Source organism: Arvicola amphibius, chromosome 11 (genome assembly GCF_903992535.2).
Source record: "Arvicola amphibius chromosome 11, mArvAmp1.2, whole genome shotgun sequence".
Taxonomy (NCBI): Eukaryota; Metazoa; Chordata; class Mammalia; order Rodentia; family Cricetidae; genus Arvicola; species Arvicola amphibius.
This window is the reverse complement of record NC_052057.2, coordinates 50062950-50089969: the sequence shown is the minus strand read 5'-3', so window position 1 is coordinate 50089969 and position 27020 is coordinate 50062950. Positions and strand designations below refer to the sequence as shown.

Sequence of the window (27020 nt, the reverse complement as noted above, 5' to 3'; positions counted from 1 at the left end):
GGAGTAGTATACTGATCACAGAGATTCATAGTTTGTTTTGTTGCCCTCATGGTATATTTATTTTCCTACCTGGCTATATAGGTATGATAATTTAAGTACTATTTAAATAACAGGAGGAATCAATCATTCTTCTGAAAGTGAAGAACATGAGCTCCATGTTCCAGGAGCAGAGTTTTTTTTTTTTTTTCAATAAAACGTCTTAGATAAGAATAGTAGCCACAACCTTACCACACTCACATGGTCTTGCCCAGGGTCTAAAACTGCAATGAACAATCAGTGTCTTCCCTGCTCACTCTTGCTTTATGTTATTTACAAAAGGACAGGACTGCAAGCTGAAGAGAAAAGGAACACAGGAAACTGCAGCACAGGAAACAGAAAGGACTCAGAGGAACATCAGGGAAATGACTTTCAGGATCAAAGGACAAACCCTGCTTCTACTCCTTCAAACCTATCATACAGTAAATAGGCATAAAATGCTTCTCTAATGCCATCAGGGTGAAGCCCAGAAGAATGACTAAAGAACAACAGTCAAATCAACATCTTACATTGTGTTCTGCATCTTACATTGTGTTCTGAGACCCAAATTTGAAAATAATTGACATGGGGCCTTCTTAATTAGCACTCACAGCATTTTCTTTTGTCTTTGGACCACAATTTAATGAAGACCTTTAATTCAACTCCCTAGAACCTAATGAAACTCCAATTATGTATTTCTTTATTATTCCTGCTCTAAAAGTTGTTTCCAACTGACAAAACTGTATATATTACAAAGCCAATATAGACTTTGAAGAATTGTTGACTAGACCTAAGTGGCATGCTGAGCCTTATGTAGTGATATAACACTCTCTTAGTCATTTCCGGTGCACATTGTCACTGTGCACTGTCCAGATGCTACCTGACAGGTCTCCAGAGCTTGTTCCTCTCACCTGGCTCAAACTGTGCCCTGTAACCAACACCTCCTCCTTCCGGCTTGAGCATCCCCACCCCAGCCCTTATTAACTCTCATTTATTTCTACGTCTGTCACTTCAGCTCTCTGAAGACTGAACACATATGAGGGACTAGCCCTTCTGTGTTTGTTCTCTTTCACAGAGCATACTCTCCTCCAAAACCTCAACTACCCTTAGCATGGTGGTCCTGGTGCTACCTATAAAATTGTTTAGACTCTCTTAACTTGCTTGATTGAGATCTAGAACAAAATAATCAATGACACATTTCATGAGAGCTCTGGCTCTTGACTCAGCTGGGAATATCCAAACAAATTAAGTCATTATCTGATGGACATACTCTCTGAAATCACTTGTTATCCAGAAGTGCAGATGAGCCAATGCTTTAAAACTGGGAATATTAAATATCTATTGATGTGTATATTTCCATTGGGCTCAGAAAAGAAAAGGTGTTTCTTTATTCTACAGAAAACCAATGTGGCACAATGACAATGACTGCTATGCGTAACTATAGACGAAGTTGGTAGCATTTGCTTGTATGTGCATTTGATGGTGGTTTCCCTATAATGAAGAGTGACCCCTGCCTCCTGACAGCAGAGCTAATCTACCCAGCACATGCTCACAGTGATTTAGTTAGGATCACAGACTAGCACAGATGAGAGTCCTAAGTTTGCACAGTTGCTCTGATAGACAAGACAAATGCACAGGCAGGACTGTCTCCTCACATCATTCTCCTTGAAGCATACAACTACAAGACATGAAGAGTGGAGTATATAAAAACAAATCATTTTAATTATGCCCTCATAAGCATGTGTCCAAAATATACTATAAAATTTCAATATTTTGATTCAGTATCTGAACCCATGTTGTAGAGTATAAGATCAACATCCCCAGGGACTAAGGCAGGAAGACAATGAGTTTGAACTCAGTCTGAGTTTTAGACAGTAACCCTGTCTCAAAATCAAAAGAACAACATTCATTACAAATTAAAGTACAAAAGCCCAAAATACCTTAAGGAAAATATGGCTCATCATTTTGTAGAATCATTTTGAAATTTAAAAAGGAAACATTCATTGCAGCAAAAATATTGTGCATTGAGTTAACCATAAAATTATAAGAATTGTTTGTACGGTTGTATTTATATACAAAGCTGTGTTCTCTTGTTGCATAACCTATTAAAGCAAACTCAGACATTTAAGAAGGGACATGTTTATTATCTCAGCTTCCGTGGGCCAAACAACTGGGTTTTGCTCAGCTTGTCTCTTCTTCAGGGATTCACAAAGCTCTAATCAGTGTGCTCATTATCATAGGTATTTGGATATACAAATCCTCTTCTGAGGTCATTCAGCTAGCTAGCACTAATAGTCCCATGTATGATAGAGTTGAGGTCTTTCATTTTTTGCTTGCTGTTTTGTGGGGATTAAGGTGAACAATTACAACCTGCTCACAATCGCTCACCACACTGCCATTAGAGTTAGACTCAGGCATTACAATAAATGGTATAATAGAGAATGTTGGAATGCAAAAGTCTCTACAGCTTAAGGTCCCAAAAGATTTATCACTCATATTTGTTTAATAAAACACTGATTGGCCAGAAGCCAAGTTAGGAGTATAGGCAGGGCAATCACACTAGAAGAATTCTGGGAGGGGAAAAGGCAGAAACACAGTTGTCTCCCACATGCAGATGAAACAAAATGAAAATGCTTCACTGAGAAAAAGTACCAAGCCACATGGCTAAATGGACAAGAATTATGGGTTAATTTAAGTTGTAAGAGCTAGTTAATAATAAGCCTGAGCAAATATGAGCCTCTGTGTGTTTCTTTAGGACTGAACAGCTGCAGAATCGGGCAAGACAGAGACTTTTATCTCCATCAATGCCAAACAACAACCTTGAGGTCCTCTCACTCAAATAAGTCTTAGTGAGTGGGATTATGCCTCAGTGTCCCGTGTGACTGACAGCTCCCACTTTAATTCTTTTATAAAAATTCATATAACTGAAAAACCTATAAACTCATTCATTGGATTTGTCTTTCTATTTTGTTTATATTCTCTTTTGTCAACAGAAAATAAAGTTTGGAAATATCAGAGTTTTGTCATTTAGTATGTTAATTCTTTGGGAGTATAATTTTGGGATCTCAGTTACACAAATTTTGATGTTTTGGGATTTTAGCATTTCATATTACAATTTAGGCATAGTCTTTAAAGATTAGGCTCAAAATTGTCCAGAGTTAGCTTTCCTTTGGAATGACAGTAAAACCATTTTCTGACATGGAATGTCTCTCTGTATGACACAGTTACTTTGGTTGACCTATCTTCATTCTTTATACAGAATGGCCTAGTTGAGGTGGTATCCATCCCACCCTATGTGTGGGTTCCAGGTAGAAGGGAAGGATTTAATTCAGGTCAGCACAGCAAGAAGTAGCAGCAAAGCAGTCTGATTTGCAGTGGAATGCAGCACACATAGACTTCGGGACTTTGCCGTGGGATCTTTAGGTGTTGATTCTCCTCATAATAATTTAACAACAGTCATTGATAGATCAATCCAGTGATAGAAGCAGAAAAATATCCTTAGCTTGATGGAGCTATTGAGTCATTCATAGACGGAAGGAGAACAGAACCCAGTGTGTTGGTGTGCTTTCTGCCTCACTGGCTCTGCACTATGACACCATCCCTAAATTAATGAAGGACAGATGGTAACCTCATGTTACCTTCACTTTTGAAAGAAACTGGCAAATAATTTCCTTTTAAATGGGCAACTAATTCATTAATACCAAACTTAGTGTCAAGATATTTCTATGATGTTCAAAATAACCAAACTTTCAAAAATGAACTTTATTTTGAAGCTCAAAGTATTTATTTTTTTTTAATAGAAAAAAAATTCTCTGTAACCTGAGTAATTAGACATCTGGCTACATTACACACATCTCAGAAAAATATAGTTCAAGCTTTTGCCTTTCTCCTTCCTCCTGTCTTCTCTCCTTCTCTTTTTTCTTCATGTCTACCCATCTTCCTTTAACAATAAATGGTAATATATAGAAAATGGTAATATACAGAAGAGCAGATGATATCCTCTAAATACTCCATTGCAAGGGTCAAGACTCTAGATTACACACAGTGAAGGGGTCCTTTAAGAAACTTGTGATAACCAATGAATAAATTAACAGATGAAAATGAACAAATAAGGGATGAAGTCTTTCTCTAAAAATCAAATATTTTCTCATACTATACTGCCAGAAATAACACATTTAGAACCTGTTCCTGTAGCCAGTGCTACAAGCTAACATGCATAGCAGAAAGTTGCTGTGTGCAACCATGTAAAGCCATTTCAGCAGTAATCCTCTCTTTGTACATATGAGTGATGGGAATGTAAACCACTGGATGTACTGTGGCCCTAGGCATGCTCCGATGGCAATACTATGCAAACAGTTTATATTTAAAAATACAATGGCAATAAAAACCACCACCACAACAACAACAAAAAACTGTCCCACATGTTTTTTTTTTTTCCATTGTGACTCAGGCAATTTGAGAAACCTCTGAAAATCTCTCCAGCAAACTAGACAAATGGCAAGTCAAATGTATCTTAATACTTATAACTCCTTAACTTCATCGTTTTCTAAATGGGTCACTCACTAAATCACTGCAGAGAATTTCCCGGGAGTGTCGGCTTCTCCTCCATGTATGTTACACCTTATGTTTTCTGATGTTCAAAGTGACAATTTAAATCAGAAAAGAAAATAAGTTTTCAACTAAGAAAAAGAGAGAGATTTTAACTTAGCAAACCCACAATTTTGCTACTGACATCATAAAATTGAAAGAGTTCTAAGGTCTATATCTTAATAAGGAATGTCAACTGGAGTAACAATAATAAGCATACTACATAAATGATTTAACACTTGAAACTCACGGAAATGAAATCATGACCTTAGTTTTAGTAAGACTTGTAAAACTATACTATTTCTACCTTAGTACTTTAATCTTAACCATTATTACATATTATAAAATAAAAATAGTTGTTCTATTTATGGTAAAATTCATATAAAATAGACATTTAAATGTTAAGCTATACTGAAAATGGATTTTTATCAAATAATTACTTATTTAATATTGATTTGTGAAGGATACAGGAGCTATAATGTTCCCCTATAGATATTTAGGACTTTCTAATAAAAAAAAGCAAATATTCAAAATACTGAGCTACAAAAAAGCTAAAGAAATAGAGGTTAAAGAGTTTGCTGTATCTAGGAAAAGACAGCCCAAATCATTCATTCGACAAGTTTCCTTAATGAACAGAATCTAAATTTCTATGTTTAAGCAAAAAAATTTAGGGAACATTTGTGTATGAATTGCATTTGGAGGTAGGTGCTTTAATGGGCTTTGAAGCTAAATAATATAATAGAAGTGTCCTCATCCTATACACTAGTGTCTTCCTATAAAATAGGAAGAGACTAAAGAGACAAATGTTAAGCAGAGCCATCCTGTGGGCCTAGAGATGGGGCTAATCCTCAAAGAAAGAGAGGGTCCTCAGGAAAAATATAATAACTGAGTTATCTCAAACTTCCAACCTTCAGTGGATATATATTATATATAGCACATATAAATAAACCACATGTTTATTATGTATTATATATACCCATAGATTATATAATACATAATTGTTTGTTAAAAATATATGAAATATACATAACAAAATTAAATATATGTACATAGATATATTCCTCTGTGTGTGTGTGTGTTTCCTGGAACTGGATAGGCAGTTATGACATACCAGATCAGAGTTCTGAAAAAACAATAATCACTTTCAACTTCTGTTCTATCTCTTCTGCTTTTAATACTATCGAAACCTTCCAGTGTGGAATATCTTCTTATGACATTGCTAGTAAGAAAATCCATTCAACATTATTACAAAAATTAATGGTAGGTTTAATAGACATAAAATAATGTTTGAGCTTCCTAGTCTGTTTTCCCTGTAGAGTGGATTAAAGCATGGACTGTTTCTATCCAACATCACAAACATGAGACCTGTGAATGAAACTCATGGTGAAAATAAATCATCCAATTGGATAGGACACCTATCTGTAGCAGGAGACTTCTTGGCGATGACTCTACTTGTTCTCTGGACTTGCAATAAGTAGCCTTCTCGTTCATTTTTTTGTGAAGACAATTTTTTACACTTGCCTTTTGAGCTTTTTGATTGGGTGTGAGAATTGAGTTGGTATACAAAAGATCAATAGAAGGAATGCATATAGATTTGTAACAGTATTTCTATCTGTGACAAGATATCTCTCATATGGAATGGAAAACCAAAGACTTAGAATTCAATAGATGCCAAAGTTGAGTTGGCCAAAGAGGTACACTGTGCATATGTGAGAGTGTAGGATGGAATTGGAGCAACTGGCCAAAATGACTAGATTATTGGGAACAGCTTTTCTGAGTAGACTTGCCAGCTTCCATTCACTCAAGAATTGTCTGCTAGACTCCATTTAGAATAGTATAATAGGTACCGTTAGGCCTTCATATGTGGGGGAGTTTTCAGAAAGATTTAACTGAGATGGGAAGACTCAACTCTGAAAGTGGTGGTGTCTTAGTCACTGTTCTCTTGCTGTGAAGAGACACCATTACACAGATAACTCTCATAAAAGAAAGCATTGTATTCGGGTTTGCTTGCACCTTCAGCGGTTAGTAGATTTTGAAGGCAGGGAGTGCAACCACAGGCATGGCACCAGGGAGCCGTAGTTGAGATGATCCTGATCAATAGACCATAGGAAGAGAGAGAACTGGGCGTGGCTTGAGCTTTTGAAACCTCAAAGCCCACCACCAGTGACGCACTTCTTCCAACAAGACCACATCTCCAAATCCTTTCAAAAAGTGCTACTCCCTGCTGATCAAGCATTTAAATATATGATCCTAAGGGGGCAATTCTTATTAAAACTACCAAAGGTGGTAAGACAACAGAAACAGGGATCAAAAGCAGAAGAAAAGAAGAAAAACTAAGAAACCAGCTGATATAAACACTTACCTCTCTCTGTCCCAGCCTACAGACACAGTACAAACTACTTCTTGGACCACCATGTCCTCTCTGTCATGCCAGACGATATCCCCTCAATTATAAGGAAAAACCTTTTTTTCTACTTTAAGCTGCTTCTGTTGATCTCAGCAACAAGAAAAAAATAACCAAAATAGCAGGCAATGACTACCCAACTTAAGGCGATTAAGACAGTAACTGTAAAGTAAAGAGACAGTGTAGTTTTGGAACAAACTAAAAGAAAGGAGGAAATGCAGGCTTCACACAAAAACAGATGGAGGAGCAAGGAGAGGGTGGCCTGTGACGCTGCTTTTTATGGGATGTAGGAATGCAAGGGATGTAGGTTAATGAGTACGTAGAGGAAACAGAAAATTTGCAATTTTTATGGATAGGGACATCTTGAGGAGGCCCTAGAATTTTCTGGGATGCTGTTACTGTGGCTGTTCTTTGTCACAGAGCTGATGGCCTAGCTGCTACCTCCTGCTAATCCAAATATTTTGAGTGTGCTAACGCTTGGCTATATTTTGGAATATGTTGCTCATCATGTATTTTCTTTGCAATTTTCACCAGTCTTCTGTCATAATCTTTATGTTACTGTGACGAAACTGAGGCAGGCTGAGGCTTGTTAAATATTGGTAAATGACTGCTAATACCAGAGCGATGATTTAGCTGGACGCCAATGTCTGTGACACATCTGGATTTACTAATTTAGGAAGTTTGGATAATAACTGTCTTAATGCACATTAAAGTATAAAACTGAGAAACACTACCCAGTATAAAAACATTGGAAAGTCTTTAATTTTCATTTTAGTTGTTGTTAATTAAACTCTAGAAAAGAATTAGCATACACTGTGAGTCTTGATGGCTAGCAATACTAATAAAATCCCAGCTATTCCTCACCGCTTGGGAATATTGAATTTTTCTTTTTATTTAATGATTCAAAAAATAAAATATTATTGTAAACTTTTAAAATGTTGCATGTGGAAGAAAATTTAGAAATTATTTAAAAACATATGTGTATAACACATGGACAAAAGTCACAGTTCATTTATTGATCTGGCAATTTAACATAGTAACCAACTGGATAGAATCTGTGAACACAGTTTTGATTCATGCTTTTACATTTCTTATAATCTACAGGGGAGAAAGTAAATAGTCATAAAATCAGTGTTGACTAATGTTTGATATGGACTATGAAAAAACTCAGATAAATGCTGTACAGGGAAGACATAATTTAGGCAGTGTTTTCAGGACAAGCATTTTTTTAGGACTAAACTATAAAACACAGAAAAGTGAATTTATTTTGACATCTGGAGGATATAAATAAAAGTTTTAAGGATACCATAAAAAAGCAGTGTTAAGTTTGAAACTGACTGTGTATCTCACATCTGTAATTACACTAGTGTGAATCACAATGTTTCTGGACTGCAAACTGGTAGGCCAGAGATGCCTTTCATTTCTCTTTTCTTTTGGGTGGGGGGTAACCGTGCTGAGATATTTAATTTCAATCTCATAGGTGACTGCTCCATAAATGGCATTGACTGAATATTTGAGAAAGGGTTAAAGGCAATGAGACAAGATAAGTATATATGATTTAGACTACACCACAGCAGTCTCTTAAATTAAGAGGTTAGTACACTCATTAACCAGTATAAGGAACCATTAGCAATGAAAAATAAAGAGAATGAAAATAAGAATCAAGCAACAACATATCACAATTAAATTAATGGAGATTAGGGAGGACCCAGGAAAGTTCCTGCAGTTGCTGCGGCTCCTTTATAATGTCACGGATCTAATTTACCTCATTTATATTAATGAGGAGAGGATTGCACAACTATTAGCATGATTGAAAATTACACTAATGCTCAGTAAATCTACTCCTAATTATTATGATGAACGAGAAATTGATCATCTTGGACCAGATTAACAATCTAAAGCAACTGAATCAGAGCAAAGGAGCTTTTTCTTGCTAACCCAAGTCTTTAGTCTTTTCTATTTAATGAAAGCCTGAGCAATTTACTCAGCAATGTTATATACTAATTCACTATAACTTCCCATTTACATATATTTACATAGATTATATTTTCACATTTATGTATTTATTTGAAATAATTACTTCTAAGTGCATTAAAATGTGGTTTTATGATTGACTTTATACATGTTAATGTCCCTACATGAAGCTAAGCAATGAAATCAGTCACATTTTGACTCTACCTGGTTCTAAGTCATCTCAAGTGTTATCTCCCTCAAAGAAAAAATATTCATCTTTGTAATCATTATAAGTAACAAACTGAAAACACAAGTCTTTGCTATTTATTGAAATAGTATTTTTAGAAAGATTTCCAAACTATGAAATAAATAAAAAGAACACTAAGATTATTTTAATTAGTTTAATATCTGAGTTTCTTTTTTAATTTGAGATGTATAAGCTGCTTTCCAAAGCCTCAGTTTTATGTAGGCACAATCTTCAGACTGTGGGGGATTAAAATGCTTTCTTTCTCTTTATAATTTATCTTACATCTTCTGCTAGTGATAGCTGTCCATGGAAACCACTATACTGAGTTCTACATTCCTTAATGGAAACTACTATACTGAGTTCTACATTCCTTAATAGAGTGGCTTAAGGTGTGCTCTTTGGTAACACAAGTAAAAAGATACCAGGGACATTTCAGTCTAGACTTTCTATGAAGTATAATCCCATGTTATGATAACTTTTATGTCCCGAAAGAGTGGGTATATCTCAAACATTACTTACTATGTTCTTATTTAAATGATGGGATCTTAGTTATGAAAAATCTAAGGTTCAAAGTGTAACTTCATGTCAAACAGAATCATAGAAATCGTAAGATAACTCACTAATATTTACTGAAAGTTTGTCCTGTGACAATCTTTGCATGTTGGCAATTGTTTTAACATGGCATGAGATCAACATCCCTATCATCTACATTTAGTTAAGAGCATGGAAACAGGGGAGTTAGAAAAGAAGGAAGAAAGACAGACAGACAGACCTTGGTAATATGTAAAGAATATGTGGGAAACCAGGAATAGATTGTAGGGAACAAAGTCACATGAGATGAGAGCTGCCCACAGATCATGCGGGATTAAGAGTCAAGAGTCTAAAAATTAAATGAAACTAAAAATTAAATTAAAACTAAATATCAATCTAAGAAATATCACCAGCAATAATATAATAGGAATATTTGGTTAGAGTCTGAGTCTTATCAAATTGCCATTGTAGGCCCATGGCAAATTATTTGCTATCTAGATGCATAAAAGTAGAGGTGTAGCTGTCACATAAGGATTGTGTTAGAAAACACAGCTTGGCATAAAGAAAATCTTCAAAGAAGGTAACAAGAGAACTCAAGACTGATAGCCAGAGTTCCTACCCTATGACCCAACTGGTGGAGCCTCCCAGAAATTGTCTTCTAATCTCCATGTGCACTCCATAATCATACCAGAGCATGCTTATGCATGTGCCCCACATGCATATATGCACACAAATAAATAAATGAAAAGTGTTCAATAATGAAGTTCTTGCTATAATTTTCTAAAGAACGGTTATGGTACAAATATATTTATCCAAAACTTACAATTGGAAATTTCGAGAATATGGCATAAGTGTTATTTAAATTTAGAAATAAAGGGCTTCAAAAGTTAGTTGGAAAAAACAACTAGTTCAATCTGTGTGACATATTTTAACAATATATTGAATGTGTATCCCTGATTAGGTAAATAAACCCCTCTAGGCCTAGGCGTTCTCATCTGTATACTGAGCGGATAATTGAAGAGAGAGCACAGTGTTTTAGGAATGATGGAAAACTGAAAATTGGTCGGGGAGTGTTCCTCACAAATGTGTTTGACACAGTTAGCTATCGCTTATTGTCCTCGGCGGTGGTGAGAATGCAAAGAACGGTAATCCAAGAGTAATGAATTATTTCTGACTGGTTACACGTTTGAGTAAACACACCAATTCACAACAAACTAGACTGGTATAATTAAATAGTTTATGCATAGTAATACACAATAGGTCAAAGTCTCAGCTATTTGTACTCCTCTAAGAATGGATATTGAGCTGCTGGACTCGCCCGAGGTCCCTGACGGATTTGGAGCAATCTTCACTTTAATGCTAGATCATCCATGTGAGCCTTACTCTGGTGTCCTAAACAGGCTGCATACAGGGTTTCCTCAGAGTGTGCTTTACAGAAGTCAAGAAAATCAAAACAAATTCCTAATACCTTGGTAAGTCTCTTTAGAACTTCTGAAATATCATCCTATCTACTTATCTTCTTTGTCTAACAAGCCAAAGAACCAGATAAATTATGGAAGAAGTGAAATCCTAGTACATCTTGAGAGAGCGGCACTGAAATTAGAGTCTGCATGACCACACTCACGGTTAGAAAAAATTCAAAATGGAGTTCTTCCTTATTTATTTTTGAAATCTATCACATAACTATTTGATAGTTTCAACCATTCCACCATAAGAACATTTGACTTACTGTCATTAAACTTAATCTTTCTCCATATTATTCATTTTATTTTATATAATAAAGGAAACATTGGTGGCAGGCACCCCAAAGAAAGCAATTCTAACTCTCATCCTTGCCCAGAAGTGAAAAATGTCTTTGTTACTCTTCTGGTCTGAGGACAGGAATAAGTTTAGGTTTCTTGTTATCTGTCTTCTTGCCTAAATGAGAATTGCATGCCTAAAAAGCTATACTTCATGGCATGACCAACACACAAGTCATGATACCACTAAATCTTTGGTGGGAGTCTTTGGAACTGGATTGCCATTGTCAAAATGGGTATGTCTACTATAACCTTAGTAGTCACACAATCATTGGCCTAAATGGCTGTCCTGATGTTATCTCTTGCTACAGTCATGCTACACTCTAATGGTCCTGCTGGAATCGACATGTCCCCTTGATTACCTTCCAAGACCTGAAAGTCAGCAATGATGGAGATCCCAGTCCAAATGCTGATTTAATTGGGGGGGGTGTTATAGGGATTAATAGACTTAGGTAACCTTCATGGTAAACTTTGGGTGGAACTATCAGGGCTGGGCTTTTTCCAGTTCTACTGAGTAAAAACTACTTCCTTCTGATAAAAAGAATGGAATCTTCTCTGCCCCTAGGGTAGGTACCTGACATTCTCATATACTACCCTCTCCTTCTTTAAGAGTTTATAAGGGCAATCCTGTCATTTCCATCAGGGTAGCACTCCCACAAAATCAGATTTATTTGTACTGTTAAGGAGATGAGAAAAATAGTTATCACCTAATGAGATAGTAGAGCTATTCTCCTGAGAAACCCCACCCCATGTAACCATTTAAGGAGCTTCCCTCATGGAGCCCAGATGAGTTTGCCAGCTTTCTAAGTTCTAAAGCCAAAAGCAACTTTCTCTTCCTTGTTTCTATCCCTTCTTCAAATCCCAGCCCAAAGCCTAAGAATGTTTTCCTGGACAAGCTGTGCTTTCTCAGCTTTCTTTGAGTCCCATCGCTCTGCAGTGGCTTGCTGATCTCCTTACTGAGCATGCCACATTCCCTAGACCCCAACTCAAAGGGCTTCCATTTCTCTCTTTCTAGCCTGAAATTCCATCCTTCAAACACCTGCTGGGAATTACAGCTTGACTGTCATGTTTTTGTTTTTCAAAATCTAATAAAATGGTCCTTGAACTTCCTTTACAGTAATGTTAATAGTTGGAAATACCAGAATACCAGTTTTTCTTGTTTATATTCTTTGATAATATAAATATTAGTCGACTTAGCAATTTCATTGAGTTTATATAGCTAGTTACTACTTCATTTCTCCTACCTTTCTTGGTGTCTTTTTTACTGATCCTAGTGTTCTTATGATATATATATATATATATATATATCTTATATTATATTTTATATATTGTATGATACATGTATAAAATTATATGTGTGTATGTATACATATGTATGTGTATGTCTGTATATATGCTTCTAAATTATGATGATATCTCAATTTATTACTTCAATTGAAGTGAATAGGAATGGCCATCAATCTTCATTTTCTAGTACAATTTGCATATATAAACTTTGGTAAAAATGAGGTTACAACTAGACATTAACTTATTCATGTTCACTTGGACATCTCAAAATTAATATGCCTAGAATTTGACCACATTGCTGCTTCACTCTATTGCTTTTCTTTTTCATTCTTTTTCACATAACTCTTATATCAAGTAAGGGAATTGTTTGCTGTTACTTTAAGTCTCTCTCTCTCTAAATTTGTGCTTCCTTTCGAATATCTTCCTCATCTCTCCTAGTGTTTTCTGCTAGCTTTGAGACTGCCATCCCTTTTCTCTATACCAGCTTTCTGTTGTCTTCCAAAATCTTCCAACGCCCTTGCTTAAAGAGGTTACACCTAAGTGTCCTGGTGAGCACTCTCAAACACAGAGTATACAGGTTATATGACTGCCTCACGGAAGAATCCCTTTGTTCCCCAGGAGTGAAGAAACCAGCTAAGGTCATATTACAGACCTGGGGGCATATATCTAAGGATGTGGTCGTAAGACCAAAAGGACACAATGAATATTTTATGGCCCAAAATGTAATTTATGTTAAAAGTATTTTAAGAACATTGATGCGGCACTAACAGGAAAAATCCAGGGAAGAAAAATTAACTAGATAAGGACTGTAATAGCCCAGGCACCTGGTAATTATGATCCAGTCAAAGGGAGTTATGACCCGCAACTGTGCTGAGCGGACACACTTACGCTTATGATCAAATGATCTAGACTCTCAAATGGGCACTCACAAAAGCCAGACAATCATACTATAAATTTTACAGGAAATTTATTTTTGTTCTCTTGACATTAATGCTTATATTTCGTTTTCTCTCTGCTCAAATCCCTAGTGCCAATCCTTAGCTAGCCCCCATTCGCTTTATCCTCAATTACTGTGTTCACCTAATGCTTCCCAGGGAAAGGAAGTTATGTTTAGAGCAATTGCCCCATCCTCACTCCATAAAATCTCCCTCTCACTGTGCTCTGCCTTGTGATCCCGGTGACCACATCTCCCAGCTCTTCCTTCGCAGTGGGTCCTTTTCCAGACCAAACTTATCTTACGCCTTTGAGGAGACCGACCTTTTCTCTCCTTTATGCCAAGCTTCTGTTCTTATTACACTAAAATATGCCTTGATGTTATCACTTCATAATAAATTACCTTTTGGTTAACTTCTCAACTTTCTGCTAATCTTCTCTGAAGAAAATTACCAAATCATATACTTAGAAACACTCTTTGTCCACTACATGGTGACATACAGTTAATTCACACACTTCTTGGCATGAACTTCACAAGATAGAGCCTTGTTTTCTGTAGGAACACCCTTGTGACACTTCTTTGATGAACACTATGCAGTGCAGATAATATGCCAACTGACCTTCGGAGAAAATAGGTCGTAGAAAGACTTACAGTCTCTCCCATTAGCTCTTAATTTCTTACTCTGTGGAAAGCCTGCATTGTTCAGTCTGGCCCTGTGGAAAGGGACTAATGCAGGAAACCATGGCTTCCTGCCAACAGCATCCTTTAGGCCCCCACACAAGCCTCAAAATAAATGCATCTGCTGCTGCTGTGAAACCGAGCCAGGAAACAACCATTGGAAAGTGTTTTAAGTTTACCATCAACAGAGCTTATAAAGGAACAAACAACTACCGGTCCTGACTTTCCCGGGTATTCTCTCTAAACGTGACAACGCATGAGTAATGCACTGCCTCCTATTTTCTTTTCTAGTGGCAGTCATTAGATATTTTCAATCATCACTCCTATAAGATGTTGCTTATTTTTTAATTGCTTAGAAACTGAAAGACTTGGGAAGAGTCTGGCCTAAGAAGTGTGTATACAATTGCAATTAAAATTTGTGTTACAGCTATTCATAGAGATGGCAGTAGGAATGTATGAGTCATAGAGATTATCATCTTGTTAAGCTTTTGTTCTGTTTTGTTCTTCTTCTTTGCAACCTTATCTCTCATAGCATTAGATGCAAGCAATGACTTTATTCTTATTGAAATGCACTTTCTATTCAGGCTACTTGATATCCACTCACTCATCCTTCTCTAACTATTAAAAATTTTTAAATATTGACATATCTGTGGCTCTATCCTCTACTGTCCTATCTGTTTTGTTTACATACTCTCAATGGGATTTTTTCTCACTAAATACCAGGTTGTGTGTGCATAAATTCATACTTATACATATATGCATACAGGTACATACATATGTACATGTATAATTATTATTCAATATGCTATATCTTTTTATCCAGTTCTGATCTCTCACAGTTTCTTGTCAAAATCAGCATAATATTGACTAGTCTATTAGCACGACTGAAAAAAAATTCTCTGAGTATTTTGATTTTGTATGCCCTGCCACTAAACTGCAAGTTATATAAGCAAAAAAAGTTTTACATTGTAGTCATTATGTGCATAAAATAGTGCAGAAACATAATAATTATGCTAGCCATTTGTATAAATGTCTATGAAGAGTGAGGCAAACCATTTGAAAAACAATGAAGATGCAAATAACCATTTTAAGTCTCATTAAATATCTAAGTTGTTTTTTCAAATGATATAATAATACATAAAATAAGAAAATAGTTTTGATACTTTATTGCATACTTGTGTATATATCGATAGCTTTAACTTTAAGCATAATGTGTTACTATAAATGCAATAAATTGTCTTCATATTTCATTTAAAAACTTAAGAGAAATTATTGAGTAACATCCAAATAATGTTATTGTCTTTGTAGATATCTACCAATCTAGTTAGCTTCTTACAGCATTACTATCTTAGTCAAAGTTTTAGATTACTATCTTTCCCAAACATTCTTTTGACATACATATTTAAGTTGACTGACATTTGTTGGAAATCTCATGTGCCTTAAGAGCTATTTAAATACTACAATACTAAGATAAATAAGGTTTAATTTTTTTCTACTTACAAGATCATACCAGAAACAGACATTAAACTAATTACTGTAACACCACATAAATTTTGAAAGCATCGTGTTGGAGGAGAGGTGTCAAGGCAATCAAGTAATTGTGAAAAGAAAGTCCAGGGAGACATCAGAGATAGAGTACACCTCACCCAAATGGTGCAGCTACTTAAAGACCTACACGGCAAAGTTAAAAATGCTTCTATTCCAATTTTTCAATTCTTTCTAATTTCCCTTTTTTCCCTACTCTAATGAGACACTGATATGACTCTAAATTTCACATATTCTCCATGTTAATACCCTTGATATAAATTCTTAAATACTTTTTCAAATATAGTATGTTTACTAAAGTTTTTCTCTATAAATATACTCCATCAATTACTCTTGAAAGTGATCCACCTGCATTCTCTGCTAAAGTTTAAGTTGCATAAACACTCCCAATATCTTCATCGATTTAAACCCAGTATGTTTCATTAGCATCATAAGAATTATACAGAGAGAATGTATTAATTCAAGAAAGGCTAATAAGTTTCCTAGTTTATTCAGCTATAAAATAATGTTCACATTATAAAAAACATTTAGTATTGAGTATCAGGTTTTTTTTTCTGTAACCAAGGAAACAGGTTTCATCTTCCAGTTTAACACCTAAAAACACTTATCTGTGTAAAGTAAGGGTTCATACATACACAATACAAATGGACTCAATAAGTTGTAGCTACATATATTTGTATATTCATATACATATGTGATATAATAATCAAATGAATAATTATTAAAGGAAAAGAATGCTATGTATTTGAGAATTTGCTGGAGGGGGTGGGAGTTCTTCAAGGGAGTTGGGAGAAGGCCTGGAAACAAGGGAGGTAGGAAAGGGGAAAGGAAGGTGATGTAATTTTGTTTCATATATGTATTAAATTCTTTTGCAAAAGAAAGGTTAATTAGTTAGGACTTCTATTACTGTAATGAAACACCATAACCAAAAATCAAGTTGGGGGGAGAGTTTATTTGGCTTATACTTCCACATCACAGTTCATCATCAAAAGAAGCCAGGACAGGAATTCAACCAGGCTAGTAACCTAAGGACAGGAAATGATGCAGAGGGTCATGGAGGGGTGTTGCTTATAGGTTTGCTCACCATGGTTTGCTCAGCCTCTTACTTATAGAACTCAGAACCACCAGTCTAGAGATAATATAACCCACAACGGTGTGGTCCTCTTCTTCATCATCACTAATTATTAAAATGTCTTACAGGTTTGCTTATAACCTGAACCTTTGGAGATGGTTTCTCAGTCAAGGCTACTTCCTCTCTAATGATTCTATATCACTTAGGTGATAATGCATGGATACAAGTCCTTTGGATGGATGGTTTTAGAATTGAATTCTAAGGAAAGAGAACACATAATGAAAACACTGACCTGGTTGTTAAATGCCCCACATGAGGAGGCCTTGCAATTTTACATTATCTATTACATTTTTTATTATAACTCACTTATTCTTCTTGACTATTGATTTATCCTCATATATTAGACCCAGCCCATGTATCACGAGTAAATTTTATTTGTGTATTCATTTTTATTGTCTTCAAAATTATTATCTTTCATTTTTTAATTGGCATATAATTTCATCATCTTCTACTGCTGTCCACTGTGGATCCCAGTGACTTTAAGGAACTGAGAATATGTTCTCATATCTTTAGTTAAGCTCTGAATCATGATTAATGGATTTGTCAGCTAATTTCACATTACATCTCCCTCTATACTTTGCCAACACCCTTGATGCACCATTGAATGAGATGCACCCTTACTTAAAAGATTAAACACTTGTTCGGTGGTGGACTGATGCAGATGATTTGATTCCTTTGTAAGGCAGGCTTACTGTCAAGTTGTTTGGAGAAATATGCAGCATCTTGTACTACTGATAGCCACCAAGAATCTGTTAAATATTTTCAAACAGTAACCTTTAAAATAAAATAGTCTTTGATTTCTCAACATTTTGAAAGATGACTCTTCTCGTTCTATTCACTAATTATAATATAAATGTATCTATATGTACAGTGTGTGTTTCTTGTGGTCTTTCTCTGATTTTTTTATCCTGTTTTGTTGCTGCTGCTGCTGCTGCTTGGTTGGTTGATTTCTAGAGAGTGAAAAATGGGCATGAGGGTTGTGAGTGGGGAAGTGGGATGACCTTAGAGAAGCTGGGAAAAGGAAAACCATGATAAGAATATATGCGCAAAAATCTGTTTTCCAATATTAAAGAATAATCCATATTAATATATTTTTAAGATTATTCACAAACTATGGTAATAATTTAAATCACACACTGAAAACTCGTTGCTTGTTATTCATATTAAATACGAGTTGAAATTTCTTGATTAAATGGTACTTACAATACCTTTACAAAAATTTATTCATACTGACACATTCAACACATGAAAAATATAGTCTAACAATTTTCTTTAAAAAAATCATGAATCAGCCGGGCATCAGTGGCATATGACTTTAATCCCAGCACTCAGGAGGCAAAGGCAGGTGGATCTCTGTGAGTACAAGGCCAGCCTAGTCTACAGGAACTAGTTCCAGGACAGCTAGGACTGTTACACAGAGACAAAAAATACAAAACAAAAGAAAATCATGAATCAGTTACTAATTACTGATGGAATTGTTCCTGCAAATCCTCAATTACAGGGAGATAAAAATGACTTTAGCAATTTTCTCTGGTTTTCTAGATTAGGAACCTGATAACTGGAACAAGGAGGCAGTTAATGGAAAGTCAACAATATAACCATAGCATGGGAGTGTGTCCAACTCATTGCATTTCCCATCTTTTAGACACACCTATGTTACAATGAATCATCAAGGACATAGTTAATCTGATTGCAGGAGCTTGTCTCTATTGCTTCAGATTTCCACCTTCATAAACAGAATTAACACCTATTGCTGACTGACTAAGTAAATCATTTACAATGAGCAGCAACATTTAGGGACTATTAGCCTTTAGCAAAAATCAATAAATATTGAGTCATAAAGTAGCATGGAACAGTTCCACTAAGCTCAAGCTTGCATTTGAATATAATTGTCAGGTGGGTAGATTGTAGAGGAAGCCTGATAAGTGACCTAAATTTGAACCATGAAATTCCTGAAAAGTGGGTAGGAGAGAACTCAGTTTATGAAGGTATTCTTTGACATCCATACACACACCATGGTATGCATTCCCATATTACATACATACATACACACACACACACACACACATCACAGAAATAAGATCACAACAACAAAATAAAATGAACTAAAGAGAGAATGTGTTCTGAAGACTTGCATTCAATTGAACCCCTACTCCTAATGATTTGCCTTCTGGAAAATGATGACTAAGTATGTAATTTCAGTTCTAAGTGCTTGTGTAACTTCACTTTGTGCAGAGAATCATTTACGACTTCCATGCAGCAGCTACACCTCTGCAAAGAGAAGATGGACTCTTGGAGCCTTTTTTTGCACAGCTTTTCATTTAGTGTGGTCACACTGCACACTTGGATACCCTTGTAAGCAGCCTTAGTGAGTCACCACACTGCACACTTGGGTACCCTTGTAAGCAGCCTTAGTGAGTCACCTGGCAGAAGGGCTTATACCATACCACATTCAGAGGTCAGTTAAGAGTTTGTGAAATCACTACAGGAATGTCCCTCTGTTATAGAATTCTTTGAAACAATCATTTGCAGTGCATCTCCTGAGGTTGTGTACATCAGGCAGTAAGATGGCACAAAAGAATCTGTTTGCCTATACAATGATGAGCTCAAATATTAGAATCTGTTCTACCATAAATTTAAGGTCTGTAAAATATCTATTTTCATGTAGTTTATACTGCTACAAGGTCTTAAGAATAGCTATCAGATGGCTTCACAATAACATCATCATGCCGGATGAGTGCCTAACTGTGCCCAACAAACACATATGCCACTGCAAAATCAACGGATTGTTAGCCTGGTTCCTACACACTAAAACTTTCAGGATTGGAATGTCCCTAAGAACCGTACCATGGGACAATGATTAAGTAAGTATTGTTACAATTTCTTCAAGAACAGTTGTCCACAATATTTATTACACTATTTCTTGAACTTTACTAATTTTTTTCCAGCATCAAAACCCCAATTGGTGCCTCTGTTATATTTCAAGAACACACACTGGCACTTTGGATATAATTACTTTTTGAAAAATAGTTATTGCATAAACAATTGATTGCACTGCTAAGTGCTTACAGATACCTCATAAAGCAAACCAAATATAAATAATCATATTATCTATAAGCAACAACAGAAATAATTAAATTTACTATGATGGTACAAGATAATCTTTCCCAACTTCTCACTGATTGAATGTAAGTAGTCTACCCACTGACAGAACCCATCAAGGTTTAAAATTTATCCTAGATTAAACAAATGCATCATTGTACTTACAATGCAAGAACAAAAAGTAAAGCAGAGACAAAAGACATAGAGAAATTAGTAGCATTACTAAATAAAAGATTTGCTGAGGAAAAGTAAAATGAGATATTAACAGATTTGATCTAAACATGGCATCAATAAATAAAGCACTCCATTGTAATTTAAATAACTAATAATGTAATAGAGTCTTTAAATATCAAAGCATTGGTATTGTAGTCTCTGAGTGGCAGCTGATAATTCAGAGACCTACGTGATTCACTCAACATGGGTTAAAGGGTGCTGCTTGAATACATTCATTAATTTATTTTAGTAAATGTCAACTAATAGTTTAGTATATTTTAAGCATAGTATTAACTTTTAGAAAAACAAATATAAAATTGTTCAGGTCCTTCAAGGAGTTCAAGAAGTGATTAGACAAAGTGTGGCTAGACAGTTATAATAAAGCATTAAAGGACCTTTGAAAGGAGTCCAGACTTAACACAAGGTTGCAGCAAGAGCGCAGAGTAAGGGTGGGTGAGCTGTGCGATGGAGAAAGCTGCCCTGCAGAAGGCGATGTACAGGATAGGGCGTTTCCTGCAGAGGGGAGAGGGCCTTAAGAAGAGCTTTGTTAGCAGACTGCATTGGAAATGGAGGGAGACAGAAGCTTGCCAAGGTTGGCGCATGTTTGCAAGTCAGGACGTGAATTAATTATACAGAAATGAAGTCCTGGCCATCGTGTCTGACTCATTCTCCCCCTTTGATCAACTGCAGACACACCGATTTTCAAAGCAGGCTTTATTCAGTCTTTGAAATCCTTTTTCTTCCACAAAGTCAGTAAAATAAATTTACTAATATGTCACCTCTTAAAAGTTAATATATTATTCATTTAAACACTTAAAAATAAATCAAAGAACCAAATACTACACTGATAAACAGACCACTGGGGATATGGACTCCACAAATAAAGTCAAAATTGACTTCACCGTTTACAATTTTTTTAGTGCTCTTCCTTTTCCTGCCCTGAATGCTACCTTGAACATAATTTTGAAAATGAGCCACCTCCTTTAGCATCAGAATCCCTGTTCTTACCAAGTTTCACAAGCAATAGCATCTCCAGGCCACTCCTTGTCTCACACCCAGGCCCAGAGGCCAATAATAAGAAGCAGAAGAGACTGCATTCCTTGACTCTTTGAGGTCTTTCCTTCTTTTATCTGATGCTGTTTGAAACAAAGATAAATGATGAAGATGTCCATTGAGGAGGGTTAAAGACAGATGATGAAGATGTCCATTGAGGAGGGTTAAAGCATTAGTTTCTCATCAATAAGAATCAAGGTTCTCTACTTCTATTATTTATTTAATAATATTATTTATTATTTGCAATTTCTACTAATTATTATTTATTATTATTTATTATTATCCCTACTACCAATATCATGAAGGGACATTTTATCACCAATTTTACTATCATTTTTGTGGCATAAATTGATGCATTATTAATGGTGGGGAATGAAATGATAGCACATCTTTCCCTTCACAGGTGTACCCAGCTCTTGAGTTTTAGATAATTTCAGGTGCAGTCACGTTGACAGCAAAAAAAAAAAAAAAAAAATAGCCACTCCAGCCACTGCCATTGCTGTTAGCTGCCTGACAGAACACATGAGGAAGAGCCTATTGCTGAAGATACCACACACTCCATTCATAGAGCCTGGAGAAATCAAGCTATACTCATGTGGGAGGCAATTCCCTGAGGTCCAGGTCCATTTTGTTGGAAGATGCTTTGCACGCTGCCAAGGAACAAAAGTGATTAAAAGTCCAATGGAGATGGAAAGCCTCTGAACCACAACAAAGAACAGTCAAAGAAGCTATTGCTAGGTATAAGCGGCACTTACACCTTAGGGATTTATAACTTGGGGATTACCATAGCTGTATAATTGGACTTAAACTTGTTCAACAAGAGAGCACACGTGTGTGATATCTGAAATCTAGCCAAGAAGCCATGGCTAGAGAAGTTACAAACCCTCAAGGATAGCCATCCACCTACTATCATTTTGCAAACTTAATATAATTTTCTAGCTGCCTGCTAAATAGTTATTTTTATAGCCATAAATAAATGGCTCTCTCCCCTCATCAAAGATGCTTCATTCTGCAGCAGAGACTGCTAGAGGTGCACAACTGGTCGAAATGCAGAGAATAAATGACCTTGAATGTCCAGCCCCAACTGGAACACCTATAAAAACGCATCCAGCTCAGGGATCATGGCAGAAAGGATCAAGGGCAGAAACGCAGAGAGGACTGGGCAGCTCCTAGTGTCTTCTGGACACAGCGGGGTAGCTGGACTCATGGGCTCTCATGACATGGCTGCCTGTAAACAGCCTGCACAAAGCCATAGCAACTGACCTTCCAGAACTGGTGGGGAAAATTTCACAAGGACCCATCCTGTGATGGAGAGCTACAGGCAGAAATGGAAAATTTGCTTTCTCCGGGGATGAGTTGCCTGATAGATCATCCCATTCCAATTTCTCAGCCCTAAAAATGTACAAATATGGTAAACATTAATTGAAATCAGTAGATACTAAGTGCATATAAATTTATATAAACACATATACATACATACACATACACACACACACATACACACACACACACACACACACACACAGAGAGAGAGAGAGAGAGAGAGAGAGAGAGAGAGAGAGAGAGAGAGAGAGAGAGATAAACCCATAAATAATTTATACATGAAAAGGTCATAAGATAGGGTACTTGGGAGAATTTGGTGGAGAGGAAGTGGCATAAATGATGTAAAGACAATGCTAGTGTATTAATATATAGAATTCTCAAAAACTAAAATTGAAATAAAATTTAAGTATCCAACATACAGTATATAAAAACTCAAGGTAATTTCTCAGTTGTGGTCCCATATTTTTTTAATCAAGTAAAAAAGGTTTCCAAGTACATTTCATAAAGGCAACAAATTTGGATTGCATTTAGATTTATTAAGTATTTTTAAACGAAGCAATTTTAAAAGAACAAATAATGTATTTTACTTAATAGATACAGGAATTTCAGAAGAGTTCCCCAAACACACTTGAAACTGCAAATTCAATGAGCTTTCCAGAAGGTGCCATCCCTATCTCTCAAGAAAGAGGACTTCTAATTATGTATATAATGCTTTATGAACCTTGCCAGTTCTGTCTCTTCAACCAACACGGGCTGTGGTAACAGAAGGCTAATGGCAGGTCAGTAGGGGCATTGGATTTCCCATCCACATTTCACTGCCTTTCTCTCCATGCCCAAATTGGCAGAACACTTCAGCTGTACTCTTGCACCTGATTTTCGTAGCACTTAAATTTTTCTCAGAGGATTATTTACTGAGTATAATGAACTGCATTTCACTGGAGGAAGAACATATCTACCAGCCTGGATCTCTAGCAATGGATCCACACACATTCCTACTCAGGCTGTATTGTCATAGCACCTCCAATCTAGCTTCATAGGAAAAATAAATATATATGGTAATTATGTAAAAGTTCTTATTACATTCCTATATGTGAGTGTGTGTAGAGGTCAAAGGACAAATTCTAAAAGTTGGTTCTTTTTTTTTCCACCTGGGTTCCAGGGATTGGATTCTGGGTTCTGAAATTAGCAGTAATCCTGAGATGTTAACACTTCCTGTTAAAATAAGCCAAATTCTCCAGAGCTCTTATTTGTTCTCCAATCAGTAGTCCATGTTTCTCACTGGGACCTTAAGCTTAAGCCTTTTACTGCATTGGAAGAAAGAGTAATGAAGACGACCTCAGATAAAGGGTCTGTTGGAAATGAAGTCAAACTGCTCATGAGAGAGCACCAAGGCCACATCTAGAGTCCTGGGACTGTTGACATTAAAATTTATCCAGAATTTTTTCTACACACAGAGAAGTAAATGGCTTGTGATTAATTTAGTTTACATATTTTAATTTCGTGAAAGCTCACTAACATCAACTGAGGGAAGGGCAGAGAGATATTCGGTGTGTTTTGCTGTGTAGTTGGTGTTAGTAAAGAATAAAAATAGATGAAGAAGTGATTAGGAAGCAAGTGATTCTACTTCTCTCTGATGAAATGCAAAGCACTGAGCACAAGTGTAGTGTCATGAGTAGGATGTCAGAGCATGCTCAAAGGGAAAGTCACCACACAGCCTAGAACACGGAAGATACGTGACCTATTTCCGGTTTGGAATCCCTGATGTTGAGACCCTGGGAAATGCACATTGTTCTTCTGTTTATGTTATGCATCTTCCTACTCTGATCACCCAGCCAAACTTCTTGTGGTTTTGTATCAGTTTCCATCAATATCCTAAGGGCTACCACAGAAGCACACTACTGCATTTGTTGGTTGTTTGTACTGCTGAGAACTATGCCAGATAGGAGGGAAGACAGAAAACACATATAGGGGTAGGTTATAAGTAGATTCTCATGTTTCTACCTCTGTTACAGTGTTTTTATTCAGGAGGCAAAGTAGCATAAAAACTGGCATTGTAAGCCTCTAAGCAAGAATCCATTTAATTAATTTTGCCCCTTTTACTTATGAAACACACCACTCTTACACATTTGTGGATTATTTTTTTGCTTCATGTTCTTCTGTAAAACTGAGATCATCCCAGAAATAGTAACTTCCCACAGAGCCATCATAAGAATTAAATATGAAAATGTATTTAACAACTTCAATGAATATTACTTCCTACCTCAATGACTTCCCATTGTTAATCTCCCTTAGGGAGATGGCTCACCACTAATATGATGCATAATTTACCATCCTCATGGTGGTTAGGATACTTTGAGAGTGGAAGAGAAGGGCAGTGCAAGGGTAGAAAATTATCAGTTCAACTACAAGTGTAAACTTGGACTATACCAATAATGCAGTGACAATTTTTGCTTCCATCACCTAAGCCAACATAGTTCTTCACATGGATATGTAGATAAAAATCCTTGATGCAAACAGTGATAATGCTCTCTTGGTTAAAGGGATAGCAAGAGTTTCAGTTCAGACTCTTAAATTGAGTATATTATCCTGGGAGACATGTGATTGTCCCCTTTAGCTTATCAGGGTGCCTCAGTTAAATCTCCCCTCCATTAACAATACATGTGTGCTTTCTCCACAAAAAATGATGGCTGTGCGTTTGTCTCTAGTGATAGGTGTTTCCAAGTAAATGCACTGCAGTGAGAGTTCATTCTGAACTCAGTACTCAGGAACAAATATTCTTGGCTTTATTCTTCATTCAATTACTCCTGTGATAATACGGGTCAGGGGGACATCTATCTCATGCAATTCCTGTCTCAAATGGAGGACAGCAACATCTGATTTCAGTTGCAGCCTTAAGAGAGTGAATTAGATCAGAATTCTTGATGTTACAAGAGTCATGGAAGGAGATATCAATTTAATCATGAAACAAATATTTACTTGGTGTTTACTAGCTCTTCGGTACTGAGTATTCAAGAATAAATAACAAGAAGTCATTTCAAGTCTGTAGGGAGTTTGAACAACAGGATATAATGTACTCTGTAACATAATAATTTGGCTTCAGGTTTTGTTTTGTTTGACACATAAAAGCAAAGTTGTACACCTCCTTCTGTTTGAAGTAATTACTTTATAAAATTATTATGAACTTGAAATGGCTTTTTAGATTGTATGAAAACTAATAGCAACTCAAAATAATATCAAAAACTTTAAGGCTGAAACTTAGAAAGGCTCTTAGCTTAGCTCTTGGTTTGGAAGAACACTCATTAACTTTCTTATCTAGTTTTTCTTCATAATAACAAAACAAGATCCACTGTGGAAAAAGTCATATACAAAATTTGCATCACAATTTATAAAACTGAAATTTAGTTCATTGGTTAAATCATCTGACTCTAGCAAGTTCACACCTTTCTGCAAACAATCAAACTTTATGCCTCTCAAGATGTTTTAAACATGGTAACAACTTTCAGGGGACTTCACAAAGAGGCAGAATCCCAACAACTCCTTTCCCTCCTTTCCCACTTCTGGCTCCAGGTCTGTACATCTTGTGTGAGCTGAAGAATCTGTACTCTGATCAAGTACAAGAAACGGAGGGACAAATCACATTACCCCTATAAGGTGTCAGGCAGCAAACATTTTATATTAGCTCATCTCTGCAGAATATTTTGCTACTTTTATTTTGTTGTTGTTGCCTATGTTGTATTTTTTAATCTTTGAAAATTAAAAAAAGTTAAGTTTAATTTGCTGCCTGTTTATTGCAGACTTCTTTTCGTCCAAAAGTCTGATATTACAATATATGGCTACATTTTAGGAAATGCTTCTCAAATATCTCAAAAGGGGACAAGAGGGAGCTGAGGAATTAGTGCTGGACTTAGCTCCATTAGTATTGTTGTTTCATATTTCTGAGAAAAAGTGAAGACATACAGTTCTCAGAAATGCTCGGCTGCTGTTACTACGGGTGGCTTTATTTACTTATTGTTTTCTTTACCCAATTCCTAAAGGAAGAAACACTTGTTTGTCTACACCCACCTTTTCGATCTGACTAACAGTCCGCTGTGAAGGGTACAGTATGCTGTTTCCTGTTGTCAGTCTAGTTGGGATCTTAGTCCAAACTCTAACGCAGAGGTGGAACTAACTTAGCTCGGTGCAGAATGTATTAAGAGGAAATAGTTGCTCATTATGTC

General features: G+C 36.1%; 1 protein-coding gene across 2 annotated transcripts in view; it reads right to left on the bottom strand.

Annotated features, from left to right (window-relative positions):
• Nucleotides 1-27020, bottom strand: part of Naaladl2 (N-acetylated alpha-linked acidic dipeptidase like 2) — an 883574-nt gene that overhangs the window by 789261 nt on the left and 67293 nt on the right. The window contains exon 2 of one of the 2 annotated variants that reach the window (XM_038347191.1): nucleotides 22744-22872. The exons of the other annotated variant lie outside the window; for it this stretch is intronic. The gene's annotated coding sequence lies outside the window, so the exon portion shown is untranslated. The remainder of the gene's footprint in view (nucleotides 1-22743; nucleotides 22873-27020) is intronic. 2 annotated transcript variants of the gene reach the window in all.